This window comes from Plecotus auritus (genome assembly GCF_963455305.1).
Source record: "Plecotus auritus genome assembly, chromosome: 1".
Classification (NCBI taxonomy): Eukaryota; Metazoa; Chordata; class Mammalia; order Chiroptera; family Vespertilionidae; genus Plecotus; species Plecotus auritus.
Genome location: NC_137770.1, coordinates 3,250,783 through 3,271,569, shown reverse-complemented (window position 1 = coordinate 3,271,569; position 20,787 = coordinate 3,250,783). Strand labels below are relative to the sequence as shown.

At 65.8% G+C, this 20,787-nt stretch overlaps 1 gene segment (V, D, J or C); it reads right to left on the bottom strand.

Annotated features, from left to right (window-relative positions):
• Positions 1-3,501: 3,501 nt before the first annotated feature.
• The window catches only part of LOC308242753 (Ig alpha-1 chain C region-like), an 82,973-nt gene continuing 65,687 nt past the window's right edge, over positions 3,502-20,787 (bottom strand). The window contains exons 2-4 of the C gene segment in view: positions 4,684-4,989; positions 4,158-4,481; positions 3,502-3,965 (exon numbers count right to left, since the gene is read on the bottom strand).

The following is a 20,787-nucleotide window of genomic DNA, read 5'->3' as shown; positions in this document are numbered from 1 at the left end:
CAGGACCAGGGCCCAGTGATCAGAACCAGGGCTCAGTGATCAGGACCAGGGCTCAGTGACCAGGACCAGGGCTCAGGGATCAGGACCAGGGCTCAGTGACCAGGGCCGGGGCTCAGGGATCAGGACCAGGGAGCAGGGCCACTTCCTGTGAGGGTCTTGTTTATGCTCCCCTTGGTGAGACCTGCTTTTGCTCACACCTGTGCTCATGCAGGACCTGGTTGGAGGCCTTGGCAGGGGGGCCGGTGTCCATGTTCACTGTGAACCTGCCTAGGGTCGTGAGGTTGGTACCCTTCTCTCTGACCTCCCACCCCGGCCCTGCCCCCTCCCCTCATTCAGAGTCAGAGAGCCTCTGTGTTTGTCACAGGTTTATTGTGCCAGGAAGGCCGTGTGGGGAGGGGCGGGTGCTTGCAAGCTGGGCTTGACTCTGGTGTCCGCTTGGGCTGTGGGAGGCTCTTCCGTGCTCCTTCCTGCAAACACAGGAGGGTCAGGCCTGGGGCCGCTCCTGAGGGGGCAGGGTCCTTGCCAATGCCCCACCCCCGCCCCGGCCTGGCTCAGGGCAGACTGGATGGAACGTGCAGCGAATGCACCGGCTGGGAAGCAGATCCCCTGACCCTGTAGCGGGGGGACATCTGCGCTCTGGGCCCCGGCCTGCCCATGTATTCGATGTCCGTGAGGGGCGACCTCCCTCAGATTCCAGACCCCCTGTGGCATCTGCTTCCCTGCTAGCCGGGTGCCCCATGCCACCTTAGCCCACCACGCTGTCTCCTCGCCCCCACCTGCTGGCTCCTGCTCAGAACGGGGGGCCCTCCCTGCTGCTGAGCGGGCCCCGGACGCTTGTCACGGTCAGTGCTGTGCTGTAGAAGAGGCTGAGCAGGAAGAGGGTGAGCAGGGTGACCGTGGTGGGCCACAGGCTGGCTCCCGGGGCGTCCTCCTCCAGGTTCTCCTGTGGCAGGTCTATCATCACCCAGGGCAGCAGCTCCTGGCAACCTGCAAGACACTGAGAGCCTGCGAGGCCTGCGCCTGCGAGGCATGTGCTTGCGTGGGTGTGGGCCGAGCCCTCGCCCTCCCCTCCCCGCACCCCTGGGGTCGGGACACAGCAGTGTGGTTCCTGATCTCACAGGCGAGGCGGCCTTGGAGAGGAGGTGGCAGGTCCCTGGGGAAAGGGCTGGGGCCATGGCGGCTCTGGAGATGCCCACAGGGCTCTGTCTGGGAGGGTCTTGGCCCGCCTTAGGGAGAGAGAGCTGGCAGGGCGGGAGGGTGGGCACTGTCTTTGCTGCTCCAAGGAGAGCTCGAGCCCAAGGCCTATCTGTGTCCTTGCCACGCCTCTGCTCTCGGGCTGAGCCGGCCTGGGCCCTGCAGGGGCCGGAGAGGATGGACAAGCCCACCTTCCAGCTGCCCCACTTGGAGGCGTGGATCTGGGGCTGTGGTTCATCTGCAGAGGGCTGGATGGGCGTGACCAGGGCCCTCTGTCGCCCTCCCTGACGAGCTACAGGAGCATGAGGAAGGGCCCGGTGAAGGCCAGGCAGCCCTGCTGGCTTCAGGATCCCAGGGCATAGACTGCCGTGCTAAATGGAATTGGGACCTGCTTGTCACATGCTGATACATCCAATTATTCATCCACTCGGCCATCCATCCATCCATCTATCCACTCAACCACCTATCATCCATCCATCCTCCATTCATTATCCATCCATCCATCCATCCATCCGTCCATCCATCCATCATCCATCATCCATCATCCATTCATCCTCCATCCATCCATCCATCCATCCATTCATCCACCCATCCATCCATCCCCCATCCACTTATCCATCTATCACCCATTCATCCTCCATCCAACATTCATCATCCATCATCCATCCATCATCCATCCATCCTCCATTCATTATCCATCCATCCATCCATCCATCCATCCATCCATCCATCATCCATCATCCATCCATCCATCCATCCATCCATCCATCCATCACCCATCATCCATCATCCATCCATCACCCATCCATCCATCCATCCATCCATCCATCCATCCATCCATCCACCCATCCCCCATCCATCCTCCATTTATCTATCCATCCTTTCTTCCGTCATATGTCCTATGGTCCATCCACCTATCTGCCCTCTGTCCATCTGCTGGTTCAGCCCCTCATCTATTGATTTCTCCTCCTTTCCCTGTCTCCTTAGGAAGCTCCTCCTCAGGCAGGTCCTGGGTCCCTGGTGGCTGGGGCACCTTCACTATGGCAGCATTTCCCCTGTCAACACCTGGCTTTCCCCACTACCCTTGGGAGACTGGACCTTCGAGAGGGGATCAGTGGGCAGGGTCGTTAGGAATTTTCCCCCCATCTTGGCACTGGGAACAGAGGGAGGTAGCCCGAAGGCCAGGTCCCCTGGGGAGGCCCAGAGGTGTCTAAGACAAGAGCAGGCCCCCTTGTGGGGCCCTGGGGCCCAGTGTCCCAGGTGGTCATGAGACTGCCCTTTCCATTCTGTTCCCCCCGCACCCCCCCTGCCAGAGGCCCCGTACCGAAGCTGAGAGGGGTCCTGGTGGGAGCTGTCTCTCTGGCCCCCCCACACCTGCCCTCGCCCTGTGGTCTGGGCCAGGAGGGACCTGGGACAGTGGGCTGGGCCTGGGGGAAACCCGCTGAGGGCTTGGATGGGGATTCCCCTTGTCTTCCCGAAGCTGGGCCTGGGCCATGAACTTCCTGCACCTGCAAGGCTCAGTGTGTGTGTGTGTGTGTGTGTGTGTGTGTGTGTGTGTGTGTGTGTACCCATGAGAGTGTGAGCACATGGAGAACGTGTGTGTGCACCCATGTGAGTGTGAGCACGTGGAGAACATGTGTGCACACCCATGTGCACCCCCGGTGTGTGGTCCCTTTCTTTGTGAGTCAGTGGGCTGGCCTGCATCTCTGTGTGGTGCCTACCCGGGGGTGAGGGGCCCTGGAATCCAGCCCCCCTTCCATGCCCTCCTCTCACGCCCTGGCCCCGGCAAGGTGGCGCAGACCCTGCCCTGGCTGCCCTGCTCCCCTCCGCCTCTTTCCCTCCCGCTACGCCTCGAGGCGGCTTCTGAGACAAGCGGACCATCATGTGGTGTCCATGCCCTCAGGGCCCACTGAGCCGTGTCTGTCTCCACGGCTCTGCCAGCCTCAGGCTTCACTCCATCTTGGCCTCAACCACTGTGCACCACGCACTCACACTCACACTCACACTCATGCTCACACTCACACTCACACGCACATGCTCACACTCACACTCACATGCTCACACTCACACTCACATGCTCACACACTCACATGCTCACACTCACATGCTCACACTCAGACTCACATGCTCACACTCACACTCACATGCTCACGCTCACACTCACACTCAGACTCACATACTCACACTCACGCTCACACGCTCACACTCAGGCACTCACACACACGCTCACACACACACACACACACACACAAGCGCACGGGTGTGAGGGCCCCTCGAGGTGCCCGGCCGAGAGGATCAAGACAGGCGCTGGAGGGGTGCTGGCTGCTCTGGGCGAGCACGGAGTTTATTCAAGGGCGGGGCGGGCGGGCGGGGGGCTCAGTAGCAGACGCCGTCCACCTCGGACATGACCACGGACACGTTGACGTGGGTGGGTTTACCCGCCAGGCGGTTGATGGTCTTCTGCGTGAAGCTCAGGGGCAGGGCCTCGTGGCCCACCACGCAGGAGTAGTTGTCGCCGTTCTTCCACGCCTCGGTGTCCACGCGCAGCACGCTGGTCGTGGCGAACTTGGCGCTGCCCTGGCCGGCCTCGGGCAGGGGACTCCACGTCTGGTACTTCTCTCGGGGCAGCTCCTGGCTCTCGTGCCGCCACCGCACCAGCACGTCACGGGGGTAGAAGCCCCGCACCACGCACGTCAGCGTCACCAGCTCGTTGAGGGCCAGCTCCTCCGAGGGCGGCGGCAGCAGGTGGACCTGGGGTGCGAAGGTGTTCCCTGGGGGGGCAGAGGAGCCCGTCAGGGGTCTGGGCAGGGAGGAGAGAGCCCCTCTGCCCGCTGGGTACCCTGTGCCCAGTTTCCCTCTGTAGAATGTGAGTGGGGCGCCGGGGGTGGGGGCAGGCAGGCTTAGGCGGATGCCTGGCCCACCGTGGGGTGCAGGGGGCGCCCCTGGGGCGGGGCCCGGCCCACCTGAGGCTCTGGCGATGGTAGCGGTGAGCGCGCTCGCGGCCTCAGGGTGGGTGGCGGTGCAGGAGAACGTCTGCCCGCGGTTCCACAGATCGGCGCAGCCCGGCAGGACGCTGGACACGCTGTGGCAGCCGCAGGCGTCACGCTGCGGGGCCTCCTGGATGGCCTTCTTCCCTCCCGTGGGCTGCCAGGTGAAGCTGGCACCCTGGGGCTCTCTCAGGCCACTCAGCGTGCACGTGAGGTTGGCATCGGAGCCCAGCAGCAGGTCCTCGAGGGCCGGCGGGTGCAGGGTCAGGCGGGGCTGGCAGCATGTCGGATTCGGTGTAACTGAGAGGGAGGCAGAGCCCTCAGTGCCCCTGGACCACATCCCCTTCCCTCCTCCTGCTCCAGCCCCGCCTCGCCCTCTCCCAGCCTCTGCGGGGGGCTCCGCCTGAGCCCCCTCCTGTCTGAGGGGAGCCCCGGTGGGCGTGGTGGTTCCACCATGGGAACCTGATGGCCCCCCCGCCCCCGCCCTGGCCCGACCTCTGACCTTTGCAGGGCACGTCCTTGGTCTGGGCGGGGCTGGAGTTGTGCCGCACGTGGCACTTCTGGGTCGCGCCCGTCGGGCACTGGTTGGCCGGCAGGGTCAGCTGGCTGACCATGGTGTACAGGCCCCGGGAGGTGAACACGGGGAGGAAGTTCCTGATGGAGGTGCCCGGCCCGCTGCTGCCCCAGGTCACGTTCATGGGCTCCGATGGGAAGAAGTCCTGGACCAGGCAGCCGATGACCACGGGGTCGGCCGGGTCGGTGCTCCGGAGGCTCAGTGGGAAGAGGGTGGGGCTGGTGGGGTTCGCTGCTGCAACACAGGGCATGCTGTGAGACCTCGGACAGCCCCACGCGGATGGGACGATGCCCACCGCCTTCTGCCCTGGGCACACAGGCCCGAGAGGGCGAGTGACGGCCCCGGTCACTCAGCCTGAAGGCCGGGCACCCGGGGTGGGGACTGGCCGCCGAGTCCAGCCGCACTGATTCTGGACACGCTGCTCAGAGCTCCGGCACGTGGACCGGGACACGCTCCTTCCACAGGCCGCGTCACCCACACGGCTCTCCATGGACCAGCTGAGTCTGTGGGACCCACCGGGGCCTCCTCTCCCTCTGTGCAGTGGGTGTGGCCATGTCTCTCAGAGTTTGGGGGTCATGAAAGGTGGGCCCAGAGGAGTCACAGGTGAGCACCGAGGGGTCTGGCCCTGCAACTGGCCTGCCCTGAGGGCCAGCCTTGCTGCGCTGGAGGGCACACGCAGAGGAGAGGGGCCTGGGCTTCCGTGGGCCACTCAGACTTCCCTGGTGAGAGTCCAGTCTAGCTACCCACCTCTGCAGACCGCCAAGCCCCCAGCAAGCAGAGGCCCCCCCAGGGCCTACAAAGCTCTCAGACTAGAGACTCAACCAAACCAGCCATGTGAGGCGTCCCTCCCAGACAGGCTGGGCACACAGGCCACCCCTTGTCTGTCCCGATTCCCTCAGGGACATTGGTGGGAGCAGAGAGGGGACAGGCACCTCTGAGATGGCACAGCCCTCATGTGCCCGGGAAACACAGGGGCACCTGGGTGAGGAACTGGCTCTGCAGGTGATCCATACTGAACCCACCTCCTCCCATTCGCCAACCGGTAGCCAGCTCAGCTCGGTCACTCTCAGCCCAGTTCAGCTCAGCTCACTCAGCCCAGCCCAGCCCAGCCCAGTTCACTCAGCTCAGCTCAGCCCAGCTCAGCTCAGCTCAGCCCAGCCCAGCCCAGCTCAGCTCAGCCCAGCTCAGCCCAGCTCAGCCCAGCTCAGCCCAGATCAGCTCAGCCCAGATCAGCCCAGCCCAGCCCAGATCAGCCCAGCCCAGCCCAGCCCAGTTCACTCAGCTCAGCTCAGCCCAGTTCACCTAGCTCAGCCCAGCTCAGCTCAACTGAGCTCAGCCCAGCCCAGCTCAGCTCAGCTCAGCCCAGCCCAGCTCAGCTCAGTCCAACTCAGTCCAGTTCACCCAGCTCAGCCCAGCCCAGTTCACCCAGCTTAGCCCAGCCCAGCTCAGCTCAGCCCAGCTCAGTCCAGTTCACCCAGCTCAGCTCAGCTCAGGTCAGCCCAGCTCAAACCAGCTCAGCCCAGCTCGGCTCAGCTCAGCTCAACCCAGCCCAGTTCACCCAGCTTAGCCCAGCTCAGCTCAGCTCAGCTCACCTCAGCCCAGCCCAGTTCACCCAGCTCAGCCCAGCTCAGCCCAGCCCAGCCCAGCCCAGATCAACCCAGCTCAGCCCAGCTAAGCTCAGCTCAGCCCAGCCCAGCCCAGTTCACCCAGCCGCCCAGCTCAGCTCAGCTCAGCTCAGCTCAGCCCAGCTCAGCCCAGCCCAGCTCAGCTCAGCTCAGCTCAGTTCGCCCAGCTCAGCTCAGCTCAGCTCAGCTCAACCCAGCTCAGCCCAGCCCAGCCCAGTTCACCCAGCTGCCCAGCTCAGCTCAGCTCAGCCCAGTTCACCCAGCTCAGCCCAGCTCAGCCCAGCTCAGCTCAGCTCAGCTCAGCTCAGCTCAGCCCAGCCCAGCCCAGCTCAGCCCAGCTCAGCCCAGTTCAGCTCAGCTCAGCTCAGCTCAGCCCAGCCCAGGCCCAGCTCAGCTCAGTTTGCCCAGCCCAGCCCAGTTCAGCTCAGGTCAGCTCAGCCCAGCTCAGCCCAGCCCAGCTCAGCCCAGCTCAGCTCAGCCCAACTCATCCCAGTTCACCCAGCCCAGCCCAGCTCAGCTCAGCTCAGCTCAGCCCAGCCCAGCCCAGCTCAGCCCAACTCAGCCCAGCTCACCTCAGCCCAGCCCAGTTTACCCAGCTTAGCCCAGCTCAGCTCAGCCCAGCCCAGATCAGCCCAGCCCAGATCAGCCTAGCCCAGATCAGCCCAGCTCAGCCCAGCTCAGCTCAGCTCAGTTCACCCAGCTCAGCCCAGCTCAGCCCAGCCCAGCCCAGCCCAGCTCAACTCAGCTCAGCCCAGCTCAGCTCAGCTCAGCCCAGCTCAGCCCAGTTCACCCAGCCGCCCAGCTCAGCCCAGCTCAGCCCAGCCCAGCTCAGCACAGCTCAGCTCAGCTCAGCCCAGTTCACTCAACCCAGCTCAGCCCAGTTCACCCAGCCCAGCCCAGCTCAGCTCAGCCCAGATCAGCCCAGCCCAGCCCAGATCAGCCCAGCCCAGCCCAGCCCAGCCTAGCTCAGCTCAGCCCAGATCAGCCCAGCCCAGCCCAGATCAGCCCAGCCCAGCCCAGCCCAGCCTAGCTCAGCTCAGCCCAGATCAGCCCAGCCCAGCCCAGATCAGCCCAGCCCAGCCCAGCCCAGCCTAGCTCAGCTCAGCCCAGATCAGCCCAGCCCAGCCCAGATCAGCCCAGCCCAGCCCAGCCCAGCCTAGCTCAGCTCAGCCCAGATCAGCCCAGCCCAGCCCAGATCAGCCCAGCCCAGCCCAGCCCAGCCTAGCTCAGCTCAGCCCAGATCAGCCCAGCCCAGCCCAGATCAGCCCAGCCCAGCCCAGCTCAGCCCAGCTCAGCCCAGCTCAGATCAGCCCAGCCCAGCCCAGCCCAGATCAGCCCAGCTCAGCCCAGCTCAGCCAAGCTCAGCCCAGTTCACTCAGCCCGGCTCATCCCAGTTCACCCAGCCCAGCTCAGCCTAGTTCACTCAGTTCAGCCCAGCTCAGCCCAACTCAGACCAGTTCAGCCCAACTCAGCCCAGCTCAGCTCAGTTCACTCAGCCCAGCTCAGCTCAGTTCACTCAGCCCAGCTCAGCCCAGCCCAGCCCAGCCCAGCCCAGCTCAGCTCAGCCCAGCTCAGCCCAGCCCAGCCCAGCCCAGCCCAGCTCAGCCCAGTTCACTCAGCCCAGCCCAGCTCAGCCCAGCTCAGCCCAGCCCAGCCCAGCCCAGCCCAGCCCAGCTCAGCTCAGCCCAGCCCAGCCCAGCCCAGCCCAGCTCAGCCCAGCTCAGCCCAGTTCACTCAGCCCAGCTCAGCCCAGCTCAGCCCAGTTCACTCAGCCCAGCTCAGCTCAGCCCAGCTCAGCTCAGCCCAGTTCACTCAGCCCAGCTCAGCTCAGCCCAGCTCAGCTCAGCCCAGCTCAGCCCAGTTCACTCAGCCCAGCTCAGCTCAGCCCAGCTCAGCCCAGCTCAGCTCAGCCCAGTTCACTCAGCCCAGCCCAGCTCAGCTCAGCCCAGTTCACTCAGCCCAGCCCAGCCCAGCTCAGCCCAGTTGACTCAGCCCAGCTCAGCTCAGCCCAGCTCAGCCCAGCCCAGCCCAGCTCAGCCCAGCTCAGCCCAGTTCACTCAGCCCAGCTCAGCCCAGCCCAGCCCAGCTCAGCCCAGCCCAGCCCAGCTCAGCTCAGCCCAGCTCAGCCCAGCTCAGCTCAGCCCAGTTCACTCAGCCCAGCTCAGCTCAGCCCAGCTCAGCTCAGCCCAGCTCAGCCCAGTTCACTCAGCTCAGCTCAGCCCAGCTCAGCCCAGCTCAGCTCAGCCCAGTTCACTCAGCCCAGCCCAGCCCAGCTCAGCCCAGCCCAGCCCAGCTCAGCTCAGCCCAGCTCAGCCCAGCCCAGCCCAGTTCAGCCCAGCTCAGCCCAGCTCAGCCCAGCTCAGCTCAGTTCAGCCCAGCCCAGCCCAGCCCAGCCCAGCCCAGCCCAGCTCAGCCCAGCCCAGCCCTGGCCACACTATCCCAGCACTTCCCCCGTCAGGGTGGGGCATCCTGCCCTGTGGTCCTCTTGGCTCTTGGTCCTGTTTGCTGCTTCTCTCTCCTCTGTCTTGGTGCCTGTTTTCCACATCCCTGGTCCCAGGACGGCTCAGCGTGCCTGACGAGGAGGAGATGGGGCAGCACCCAGGACCCACCTGCTCGAGGCTGCTGGAGGGTCCGAGGCAGAGAGCCCCAGGCCCCCTGGCCAGCGGGCCCTGCCCGAGGCTGTGTGGCGCAGAGACCCCTGCCCCTGCTGGCCCTCGCTCGCTCTGCGGAAGGCTGATGCTGAGGGCCAGCCTGGGGAGGGGCCTCAGACCGTGTCATGACCCTAGATGGGGTCACTCGCCACTTCCTGTCCCACCAGTCTCAGCTGCCCGTCTGCACGTCATGTCTGGTCTGTGGTCTGGCTGTGGCAAGGCCAGGTGTGTGTGGCCTGGGCTGTGACCCCCAGGAGCCTAGGCCTGTGGTGGTGGGTCCTGGCTCCGGATGGCTGCTCATGGGGCTGGGCCGGGGGCCGAGCTGCAGGGACGCAGAAGCCAAGGCAGTGCAGTGGGAGCTGAGGGACAGGCTGAGGTGGCCCCAGCGGGGAGTCTGTGAGGGCCGTGCGGTGGGGGTCCCGGGCACAGGGCTGGCATGCCTGTGAGCATCTGGGGCCCAGACTGAAGCCAGGGTGCGCGTGAGGCCCCCCTGAAGGTTGGGGCAGCCACACGCTGCCTCGGCCCACATCTGCCCATTTTCCCGTCCAGGGCTTTCCCACGGGCCCCTGGGCTCCCCTGGTGACCCCCACTCTCAGGAGGTGGCCCGGCCTGGACACACAAGGGCAGCTGGGCCTGGCTTGCGCCTGCGTTTACCCATCAGTCATTTCTTCACAGAAGGTGCTGGCTGTCCCCTCCAGAAAGCGCACCTGCGGGTCAGTGACACTGGCCCCGCGGAGGTCAGCTCCTCACAGGGGTCAGAGGCCAGGGCAGGCGGAGCCGGAGGCAGAGGATGGACAGAGGCGGGGAGCCTGGGGCGCCTCAGAATCTCTGGGTGTTTCTAGGACCCCAGGACCCCAGGGCCTCAGGCCGCCTGGGTTCTGACCCGATGCCGCCTGCACAGCCTCTGGCACCAGCGCTGTCTGCGTGGGGATGAGGGTCCAGCAGCTCCGCCTTCTTTTTTTTGTTGTTAACCGTCACCCTAGGATATTTTCCCCTTGAGTTTTAGGGAAAGTGGAAGAGAGACAGACAGAGAGGAACATTGATGTGAGAGAAACACATCCCTGGGCCTCATCCGGGGTGAAGCCTGCAATCCAGGTACGTGCCTTTGACCAGAATTGAATCCGGGACCCTTCGGTCCACAGCAGCGGTTCTCAACCTTTCTAATGCCACGACCCTTTGATACAGTTCCTCACGTTGTCGAGACCCACAGGTTGAGAACCGCTGCTGTAGAGCCTAAGGCCATCGGAAAACACAGACATTTACATGATGATTCATAACAGGTGCAAAATTACAGAGATGAAGTAGCAACGAAAATCATTTTAGGGTTGGGGGTCACCCCAACATGAGGAACGGTATTCAAGGGTCGTGGCGTTAGGGAGGTTGAGAACCACGGGTCCACAGGCTGATGCTCTATCCACTGAGCCAAACCAGCTAGGGCCGGCTCGGCCTTCTTGCCTGCCTGGTTACCCCAGACCATGCCCCTCCAGGGGGTCCAAAGCCCGGCCCCAGGGGACAGGGGGCGCCAGCAAGGGACGCGTGATGGGGCCTCATGGCTGGCACAGTGCCTGGCATGGATGAAACCAAGGAGGGCCGTGGGGGTGGTGGGGGGACTCAGCCAGGCTCACCCAGGGATGGCAGGGCCCCACCGTGGGTGCAGATGGGCGCGTCCCTTGGGGCCGTGGATGCGACCTCAGGTCGTGAGGGTGGGCGGCGGCGGCTGGCGGAGGCCTGAGCTGACCTGGGCCCTGCACGGCCCGGGTGTCGGACTGCTCGAGGGTCCCGCCGGGAGGGGAGAGCTGGGGACGGGTCCTCCGGGCCTTCTTTGGAAGGAGGGGGGCCTCTGCGTGGCCAAGCCTTGCCGGCTTGTGGGGCGCCCATGACAAAGGACACAGGCTAAGTGCTTTAAACAACAGAAATTCATTCTCACAGGCGGGAGGCCAGAAGCCATCCACGTGGGGACAGGGCAGCGCGCCCTCCGGAGGCCCCACTCCCAGCCCCCGGGATCCGGGTGTCCCTCAGCCCGTGGACTCAGCCCCCCAGTCTCCTCTGTGTCTGCGGCTCCTCTCCTCTCTCGTGACGACGCTCGCCAGGGGCCTGGGGGGCCCCTTCTCCACCTGGGGGACCCCTTCTCCACTCGGGGGGCCACGGGATGCTCTCATCTTAAGACCCTCAACTTCAGTCACGTCTGCAAGGATGCTTTTTCCAGATACGGTTCCAGGCACAGGTTCCAGGGGGGGATGTGGACCCAGCTTTGGGGTTACCCTTCAGGCCCCTGTGGGGGGGTCACAGGGGGAGGGAGTGGTGGTGGGGGAGGCCCGGGAGGCGGGCTGTTGCTGCTGGGAGGGCCTGAGGCCTGGCCGTGGTTCTGTCCTCTCCCTGCCCGGCCATGCTGGGGCCCAGGTCGGGGGTGCCCAGTGGGGTGGCCTGCAGGTGGGGTGACCCGCACTCCTCCCTCCTGGGCTTGGCAGAGACGCAGTTCACCGCGTGTGAGCCGAGCCCTTGTCCTCGCTCTGGGGTGTGTGAGGGCGTCTCATGATCTGGGCTGCAAGTCAGAGAGCAGGGACGCTGCGCTGAGGGCACCAGGCTCTGCAGGACAGCCCGTGCGAGGGGGTGGGGTGGGCCTCGCTCCCTGAGGCTGTGAGTGCATCTGTGTGTCTGTGAGTGTGAGGGGTGTGTGTGTCCCTGAGTGTGTGACGGTGTGTGTCTGTGAGTGTGTGTCCCGAGTGTGTGTGTGTCAGCGAGTCTGCGTGCGTGCACAGCAGGGCGGGCCGCAGCCTGAAGGCCCCTGGTGCCCTCCTTGGCGAGTCCTCCGCGTCTCTGGACAGGCCTCAGAGTTGCCCGGATGTGGCCTCTCTACTCCAATGGGCTCGGGGGCCCAGGTCTGAGCCTGGCCGGCTGCGCGCTGGCCTTTCTATCCTCGTCCGCGTCGGCTGTGTGACACGGGCCCCCCATGGAGCCAGGCTCTTGGAAGGGCCATCGGGAGGCTGGAGTCTCCCGGCCCGGTGGGGGGCCCTGGACGTTTGGATGCTGGCAAGGCGGCCCGTGGGCCTGCAGAGAGGTCTTTTTTTTTTTTTAAAATATATTTTATTGATATTTTACAGAGAGGAAGGGAGAGGGATAGAGAGCTAGAAACATCGATGAGAGAGGAACATCGATCAGCTGCCTCCTGCACACCTCCCACTGGGGATGTGCCCGCAACCAAGGTACATGCCCTTGACCGGAATTGAACCCGAGACCCTTCAGTCCGCAGGCCGACGCTCTATCCACTGAGCCACACCGGTTTCGGCCAGAGAGGCCTTAACACTGTCCACGCCGAGACCCCCGTTCCTCCCGTGCCACCTTTTCTCGTTACTGAAGATGCTCTTCCCGTTGGGCCACTTGGATTTCCTTGCTGTGAAGGACCCGCTGCTCACGGCCCTCTTTTTATTGGCTCCCAAGTGCTCTTTGTATGTGAGAGAACCCTGCCCTTTGTCATGTGTGTTCACGCATTCCCCGCCGTTTCCAGCGGCGGCACAGAGGCCCCCACGGGCAGGTCCCCCAGCCGGGGCACTGCCGCTTTACCTGGGGAGGCACGGCCTCAGGCCCCGCTGCCCTTGGCCCTCTGGCCATCTCACGGGGGCCCCGTCTCTCGGGCTCCCCTGGTTTCTTCTCGAGCAGACGGCTGCCAGCCCCACACAGCTCACCAGGTCACCAGGCTGTCTGGGGTGGACGGGGGCCAAGGCCCGGCCCGTGTGTGTGCTCAGCGGGCGGGTGGCTGGGGCGGGGACGGGGGGAGGCTGACCCTGGCCCCGCCTGGTGAGGAGAGCTGCGTCCCCGTGGCCCGCACTGACCATGGGGGTCGGGGTGCTGGCTTCTGGGTCCGTGTGGGAAGGGGCAGCCAGCCTGGGCTGCAGACCAGCGAGGGGGTGATGGGGCCAGGCGGGGTGTTTCTGGGGGTGTCGAAGGGCCCTTGCAGCCCCAGAAGTGCCCTGTGCCCCTCGTGACCCCAGGCACCAACCCCAAAGCACACTCGGGGGACATGGAATTTGGAAAAAAAGAACTTTACTAAGAAACCCAAAGGGAAGCAAAAGCCGAGCTGTTGAGCGGGAGTGGGAGGGGGGACGAGGCCGTGGTGGGTGGGGTCGGAGCTGCTGGACTGAGTGGCTGCTGTCTGGACCCCGTGAGACGCCTTCTCCACCTGTGGGACCCCTTCTCCACCTGGGGGGCCCCTTCTCCACCTGGGGGAACCCTTCTCCACCTGGGGGACCCCTTCTCCACCTGGGGGACGCCTTCTCCACCTGGGGGACCCCTTCTCCACCCGTGAGACCCCTTCTCCATCCATGGGACCCCTTCTCCACCTGGGGGACCCCTTCTCCACCCGTGAGACCCCTTCTCCACCCATGGGACCCCTTCTCCACCTGGGGGACCTCTTCTCCACCTGGGGGGCCTCTTCTCCACCTGGGGGGGCTCTTCTTTCTCCCCTGGGAGCCCCTTCTCCGCCCATGGAACCCCTTCTCCACCTGGGGGACCCCTTCTCCACTTGGGGGACCCCTCCTCCGCCCTTGGGAGCCCCTTCTCTGCCTGTGGAACCCCTTCTCCTGCTATGGGACCCCTTCTCCACCATGGGACCCTGCCCACAGCCCACACAGTCTCAGGGCCTCTCCCCAGAAGGGCTTCTCTGCCTCCACATGCTGCAGGGACGGGGTGGGGTGGAGGCAGGAAGGGTGAGCAGGGGGCCCAGGGCCCCAGGGGCAGGGCACCCAGACCTGGGAGGGAGGTCGGGGAGGGAGACCTTGGGCCGGGCTGGACTCGGAGTCCTGGGCTTGGCTCCGGACTCGGGGTGTTGGGCTCGGACCCTGGACCAGGCTGGTTGGGCTCTGGACACGGGGCCGTGGGCCAGGCCGTGGCTCGAGGCCTTACTGTGGTCCAGGAGTTGTCCGGGAAGAACGGGAGCGGCCCCGACCTCAGGGGCCTGGGGGGAGCCCAGAGTGGCTGCCCCCATGGGTGCAGCCCGGGCCGCTCGGGGAGGGTAGACGGGGTGGGAGGAGGGCCGTTATTGGCAGGTCCCCTGGGTGCCCGGGCCTTGGGCCTGAGCTGGAACCTTCCGGATGCCCGTGAGCTGCGGATGGGTCCCGGCCCCGGGCCCCTTTGGAGGTGCGTCTGCTCCCGTCAGCCTGGGGCAGAGCGGTGGCCTCAGGGTCGCTCAGGCCGGGAGGAAGGCAGCGAGGCCTCAGCCGCTCTGAGCCCGGGCCGCCGCCGCCGGCCGCACCGTGTCCTCCACGTTCTCGTAGTCGTGGGTGGCCTGGGGCGGCCCCTGCAGGACGGCGCCCGAGACCCACTGCACCTGCGAGAGGGCGTGCGTGAGGGCCCGGCCCCATCCGTTCGCCTCGCCGGTCCCCGCCCTCCCGGCCCTGGGGGGGGGGGTCCCACCTTGAAGAGGGTGACGGAGGCGCCATAGGTCACGCTGAGCAGGAAGAGCGCGATGAAGACGAGGAGGCTGCGCCACAGCCCGTCCAGATCCTCAGCCTCGGCCGCCCCCACGCACACGTCCTGCAGGTCCAGCTCTGCGGGCGCAGGTCAGTCACCCCAACCTCGGTGTGGGGGTCAGTCAGTCACCCCAACCTCGGTGTGGGGGTCAGTCACCCCAACCTCGGTGTGGGGGTCAGTCACCCCAACCTCGGTGTGGGGGTCAGTCACCCCAACCTCGGTGTGGGGGTCAGTCAGTCACCCCAACCTCGTTGTGGGGGTCAGTCACCCCGACCTCGGTGTGGGGGTCAGTCACCCCAATCTCGGTGTGGGGGTCAGTCAGCCCCCAGCCTGGGTGTGGGGGGTCAGTCACCCCAACCTCGGTGTGGGGGTCAGTCAGTCAGCCCAACCTCGGTGTGGGGGTCAGTCCCCAGCCTGGGTGTGGGGGTCAGTCAGCCCGCAGCCTGGGTGTGGGGGTCAGTCAGCCCGCAGCCTGGGTGTGGGGGTCAGTCACCCCAACCTCGGTATAGGGGTCAGTCCCCAGCCTGGGTGTGGGGGTCAGTCAGCCCGCAGCCTGGGTGTGGGGGTCAGTCAGCCCGCAGCCTGGGTGTGGGGGTCAGTCAGCCCCCAGCCTGGGTGTGGGGGTCAGTCAGCCTGCAGCCTGGGTGTGGGGGTCAGTCACCCCAACCTTGGTGTGGGGGTCAGTCAGTCAGCCCAACCTCGGTGTGGGGGTCAGTCACCCCAACCTCGGTGTGGGGGTCAGTCAGTAACCCCAACCTCGGTGTGGGGGTCAGTCCCCAGCCTGGGTGTGGGGGTCAGTCAGCCCCCAGCCTGGGTGTGGGGGTCAGTCAGCCCGCAGCCTGGGTGTGGGGGTCAGTCACCCCAACCTCGGTGTGGGGGTCAGTCAGTAACCCCAACCTCGGTGTGGGGGTCAGTCCCCAGCCTGGGTGTGGGGGTCAGTCAGCCCCCAGCCTGGGTGTGGGGGTCAGTCAGTCAGCCCAACCTCGGTGTGGGGGTCAGTCACCCCAACCTCGGTGTGGGGGTCAGTCAGTAACCCCAACCTCGGTGTGGGGGTCAGTCCCCAGCCTGGGTGTGGGGGTCAGTCAGCCCCCAGCCTGGGTGTGGGGGTCAGTCAGCCCCCAGCCTGGGTGTGGGGGTCAGTCAGCCCGCAGCCTGGGTGTGGGGGTCAGTCAGCCCCAGCCTGGGTGTGGGGGTCAGTCACCCCAGCCTGGGTGTGGACAGCATGGGGCCCGGCAGCATGGGGCCCTGCAGCCTGGTCCCTGATGTTTGGGCTCAGGCAGTCCCTGTCCAGCCCCCGTGGCCTCTTCCCAGAGCAGCCGGCCCACCCGGAGGGCTGGGGTCTGAGGCCCTGCCTGGCCCGGCCCAGGGTGGCCGGTGGGAGGGCCGCAGCCCGCAGCCCGCAGCCCGCAGCCCCACCCCAGTGACGCCTTTTCTCTCCCTCCATCCTTCAGGCTGCGTCCGGACCCCCGTCTCCCTCGCCAGGCCTCTGGCCCTCACCTCAGCTCCTGCTCTGCCCACCCCACCGGGAGGATGGCGCCCACCCAGCCCCGTGCTCGCTCAGCTTCTCGCCTGCGGCCCGGAGACCCTCTGAACTGCGCACAGTCGGCTGCCCTGAGCCCGCTGGGGGTCTGAGTCCCGCAGCCTGGGCTGTGGCTCCGCGGGGCTGGCCTGGCCACGTGGGGCCCGAGCTGCCCCTGCCCCTGTGCGGCCACCGCCGTCCCTCGGCCTCCTGCCTTGGGGAGTGAGGTGTGCCCACGTGCAGGCACCAGGCTTGGGGGCAGCGCACCAGCCGGTCCCTCTGGACTGCGTCCTTGGGTGTTCGCTGCTTTCCATGCTCATGGGTGCTGCTAGCTGGGGCGCATGCGTGTGTGCACGTGTGTGTGCGTGCTCATGCGTGTGTGTGTATGTGTGCGTGTGCGTGCACAGGACGGAGTGGGGGGTCTGGGCTGTTAGACGTGCACTCGAGCTTGGGGTAGGGGTGGGCTTGGTCCCTGACTCTGATCCCTGCAGCCTCCAGGCCCTGGGACGGGGCCAGCAGGCTGCTCTGGGCTGTGGGACGGAGCCCACTTCCCGGGCGCGTGCGTGCCCCTGAGTGTCAGTGTGTCCATATGTGTCAGTGTGTGTGTCCATGTGTGTGTCCACGTGTGTCTCTCTGTGTTAGTATGTCAGTGTCTGTGCATGGTGTCTATGTGTATCTCTGTGTGTAGATGTCTGTGTGTGTCAGTGTATGTATCCATGTGTGTGTGTCCACGTGTGTCTCTCTGTGTTAGTATGTCAGTGTCTGTGCATGGTGTCTATGTGTATCTCTGTGTGTAGGTGTCTGTGTGTGTCCGTGTGTCCATGTGTGTGTGTCCACGTGTGTCTCTCTGTATTAATATGTCAGTGTCTGTGCATTGTGTCTATGTGTATCTCTGTGTGTAGATGTCTGTGTGTGTCAGTGTGTGTGTGTCAGTGTGTGTGTGTCCATGTGTGTGTGTGTCAGTGTGTGTGTGTCCATGTGTGTGTGTGTCCATGTGTGTGTGTGTCCATGTGTGTGTGTCCACGTGTGTCTCTCTGTGTAGGTGTGTCAGTGTCTATGCATGGTGTCTATGTGTATCTCTGTGTGTAGATGTCTGTGTGTGTCCGTGTGTGTGTGTCCATGTGTGTGTGTCCACGTGTGTCTCTCTGTGTTAGTATGTCAGTGTCTGTGCATGGTGTCTATGTGTATCTCTGTGTGTAGGTGTCTGTGTGTGTCCATGTGTGTGTCTCTGTGTCTGTGTCCTGTGCATCAGTGTGTGTGTGTGTGTCCATGTGTGTGTCTGTCTGTCTGTGGATGCAGGTGGCAGGGAGGGTTTGGGGGGAGGCCTGCTGGGCTCCCAGCCAGGGGGGGTCCTCTCCATGCCCGTGTTGGGTCCTGTGGCCCAGGCGTGATGGGGAGCAAGGGTTCGGGGCGGCCTGGGTAAGGGGTAGACCAAGGGAGGCCGCCCAGGAGCACAGGTGCGAAGCGTTTGCCCACACGGGGCACCGGGGCTGGTGGTGGGTGGCGCTGTTGGGTCACTGCAGGCTGTGTGGGGGCAGGGCCGACATGGCAGGCGTGACTGCATGTGAGGCCCACGGGGTGTGCTTGTGAGGGCCGGTCTGTCCCCGGGAGTGAGGTGAGGGTCAGGGTGGAGTGAGGTGAGGGTCAGGGTGCAGTGAGGTGAGGGTCAGGGTGGAGTGAGGTGAGGGTCAGGGTGGAGTGAGGTGAGGGTCAGGGTGGAGTGAGGTGAGGGTCAGGGTGCAGTGAGGTGAGGGTCAGGGTGGAGTGAGGGTCAGGGTGCAGTGAGGTGAGGGTCAGGGTGGAGTGAGGTGAGGGTCAGGGTGCAGTGAGGTGAGGGTCAGGGTGGAGTGAGGGTCAGGATGGAGTGAGGTGAGGGTCAGGGTGGAGTGATGTGAGGGTCAGGGTGCAGTGAGGTGAGGGTCAGGGTGGAGTGAGGGTCAGGGTGCAGTGAGGTGAGGGTCAGGGTGGAGTGAGGTGAGGGTCAGGGTGCAGTGAGGTGAGGGTCAGAGTGGAGTGAGGTGAGGGTCAGGGTGCAGTGAGGTGAGGGTCAGGGTGGAGTGAGGTGAGGGTCAGGGTGGAGTGAGGGTCAGGGTGGAGTAAGATGAGGGTCAGAGTGGAGTGAGGTGAGGGTCAGGGTGCAGTGAGGTGAGGGTCAGGGTGGAGTGAGGTGAGGGTCAGGGTGGAGTGAGATGAGGGTCAGAGTGGAGTGAGGTGAGGGTCAGGGTGCAGTGAGGTGAGGGTCAGGGTGGAGTGAGGTGAGGGTCAGGGTGGAGTGAGGTGAGGGTCAGGGTGCAGTGAGGTGAGGGTCAGGGTGCAGTGAGGTGAGGGTCAGGGTGGAGTGAGGTGAGGGTCAGGGTGCAGTGAGGTGAGGGTCAGGGTGGAGTGAGGTGAGGGTCAGGGTACGGTGGGCTCGGCCCTGGGCCACACGGGGTTGGGCCAGTCCCTGCCCATGGTGCTCGGGACGGCCGTGGGGCCGACGGGGGGCTGGGGGCTGCCTGGCTCCCTGCGTGTGGGCGCCCGTGTGGGCTTCCACCCGTCCCTCCACCCAGAGGGCCTGTGTGTGCAGCTGCGCCTGGGGGAGCTTGTCTGTGTCCAGAGGGGCCAGCGGGAGCCGGGGTGGAGACCAGGGCCTCCGGAGAGGCAGGGGCTGTGGGCTGAGCCGGGACCCCAGGGTCCTCCCTGGGCCCGCCCTCTGGTCCCCAGGCTCCTCGGAGTGGGCAGGATGCATGGGGGGGGGGGGGGCGGGGGTTGGCGGGAGGATGGTGGACAGCGCCCCGCTCAGCCCCGCCCAACCCTCCCATCCCCTCTCGGAGTCCTTTCCTCTGTGCCAGACACCCCTGTCCCTCCGCCCGCCCCCAAGAACGAGCGCACCTGGCTCTGAGCTGGCACCGAGTTTATTGACAGCAGGGGCAGGGGCGGCAGGCCCTGCTTCTGTCCCAGCGGGAGCCCTGGGGAGGGAAGGGTGGGAGGCAGGGCCTTAGTTACCGGAGCCTTTGGACACCGAATCCTGGTGGGTCCGTGATTTGGGCAGAGCCTCGTGGGTCACTCGGCAGGTGAAGTTGCTCCCCTTCTCCCAGTCGGTCCGGCTGACCCCCAGGCGGCTGACGGCGAAGAAGGTGGGGCTGGCGCCCGGGTCCCTGAGGGGCCGCGTGGTGGTGGGCTGGTTGCTGGGGACCAGGGTGCTGTCCCGCAGCCACTGCACCGAGATGTCGGCGGGGAAGAAGCTCTGGATCAGGCAGGTGAGGGTGAGCGTGTCCTCGGCTCCCTGCTCCTTGGGCGGCGGGAACACGAAGACCTCGGGGGCAGAGCGCTTGCCTGTGGACGGGCGTGGGGTCAGCCGGCTCCGGCTCCGGCTCCGGCAGGGGGCCCGCCCGCCTCCCCTCGCCCGGCCGCTCACCCGGGGCCTTGGCGATGGTGCGCACGATCGCCTGGGGCAGGTCCGGGTGGCCCAGCCTGCACTTGTAGGTCTCGCCCTCGATCCAGTCGCCGGCGTCCACGGGCAGGGTGGACGTGACGGAGTAGGTCATGTTGAAGTGGCGCTTGCTGCTCTCGGTGGCCCCGGTCAGGAGGCTCCCGCCCTCCCGGGACCACTGCAGGCTCATGCCCTCCAGGCTGGCCAGGTCCACCACCAGGCAGGTGACCTTGGGCGACTTGTGCACGTACAGGTCCAGGGGGCTGGGCGGGATCACGTAGACGCTCACGCCGCGGGGCTCGGACTCTGGTGGGCGCGGAGGGGCTGCGTGAGGCCGCGCCCGGCCCCGCCGGGCCTGAGAGGCGGGTGTGGGCGCGGGGAGGGCTGTACCTGGGCAGGTGCGGGCGTGGGCCTCAACGGTGCAGCCGTGCAGGCTGGCCTGGCAGGTGTAGGTTTTCTGGGACAGCCACTCGCTCTGGCTGATGTTGAGCCAGCTGATGGTGGAGGCCAGCCCGCCCTCGAGCTTGGCGGGGTCGGTGGTCGGCAGCAGGTTCTTGTCCCTCTGCTCGTCCACCAGCCAGGTGACCTCGAGGTCGCCGGGGGTGAAGCCGGTGATGCGGCACAGCAGCTGGATGGGGCTGTGGGTGTTGCCGCTGGGGTCGCAGGACGAGTGGTAGAGCCTCACCGTGGGCTGGGTGACGTTCGTGGCGCACGCTGGGGACAGAGGCGGTGGCCCTATGGAGGCCTCTCTGAGCCTCTGAGCACCCTCCCGGCCCAGGGCCCCGGGCGCTCCAGAAAGCCCCCCTCCGCCGCCCTCCTGCCTGGCCCGCCCCTCGCCCACCTGCTGGCGTGGGCCTACCTGGCTTAAGGTATATGGTCTGGTTGACGGGGTGGGCGGACCCGGCGTGCTCCACGCTGCAGGTGAACGGCTGTTTGGCCCACTCGCCAGAGGCGGTCACCTGGCTGCTGGTGGTGTACCAGCCGGAGGTCGGGTTGAAGGCGGCGGGGAGGGTCACGACGCTTGTGGTCAGGGACCCCGCGTCCCAGGTCACGGTCACGGGCTCCGGGACGTAGTCCTTGACCAGGCAGCCCAGCGTCACGGAGGCGGTGCCCCCGGCGGGGCCTTTGGAGCAGGGGGCCAAGGGGAAGACGGATGGGCCCTGCATGGAGGCTGTGGGATGGAACCGGGGCCGTCAGCGCTGGCAGCCTTGGACTGGGGCAGCCGCTCCAGGGCCCTCGTTCCAGCCCGGGTCATGGAGCCGCCCAGGCTCGCTTAGGGCTCATCCCGATCCCTCCCAGACGCCCGTGACAAAGCCTGTGCCGCCCGAGGCTGCTGCCCCCACCCCTGGTCGGACCCCT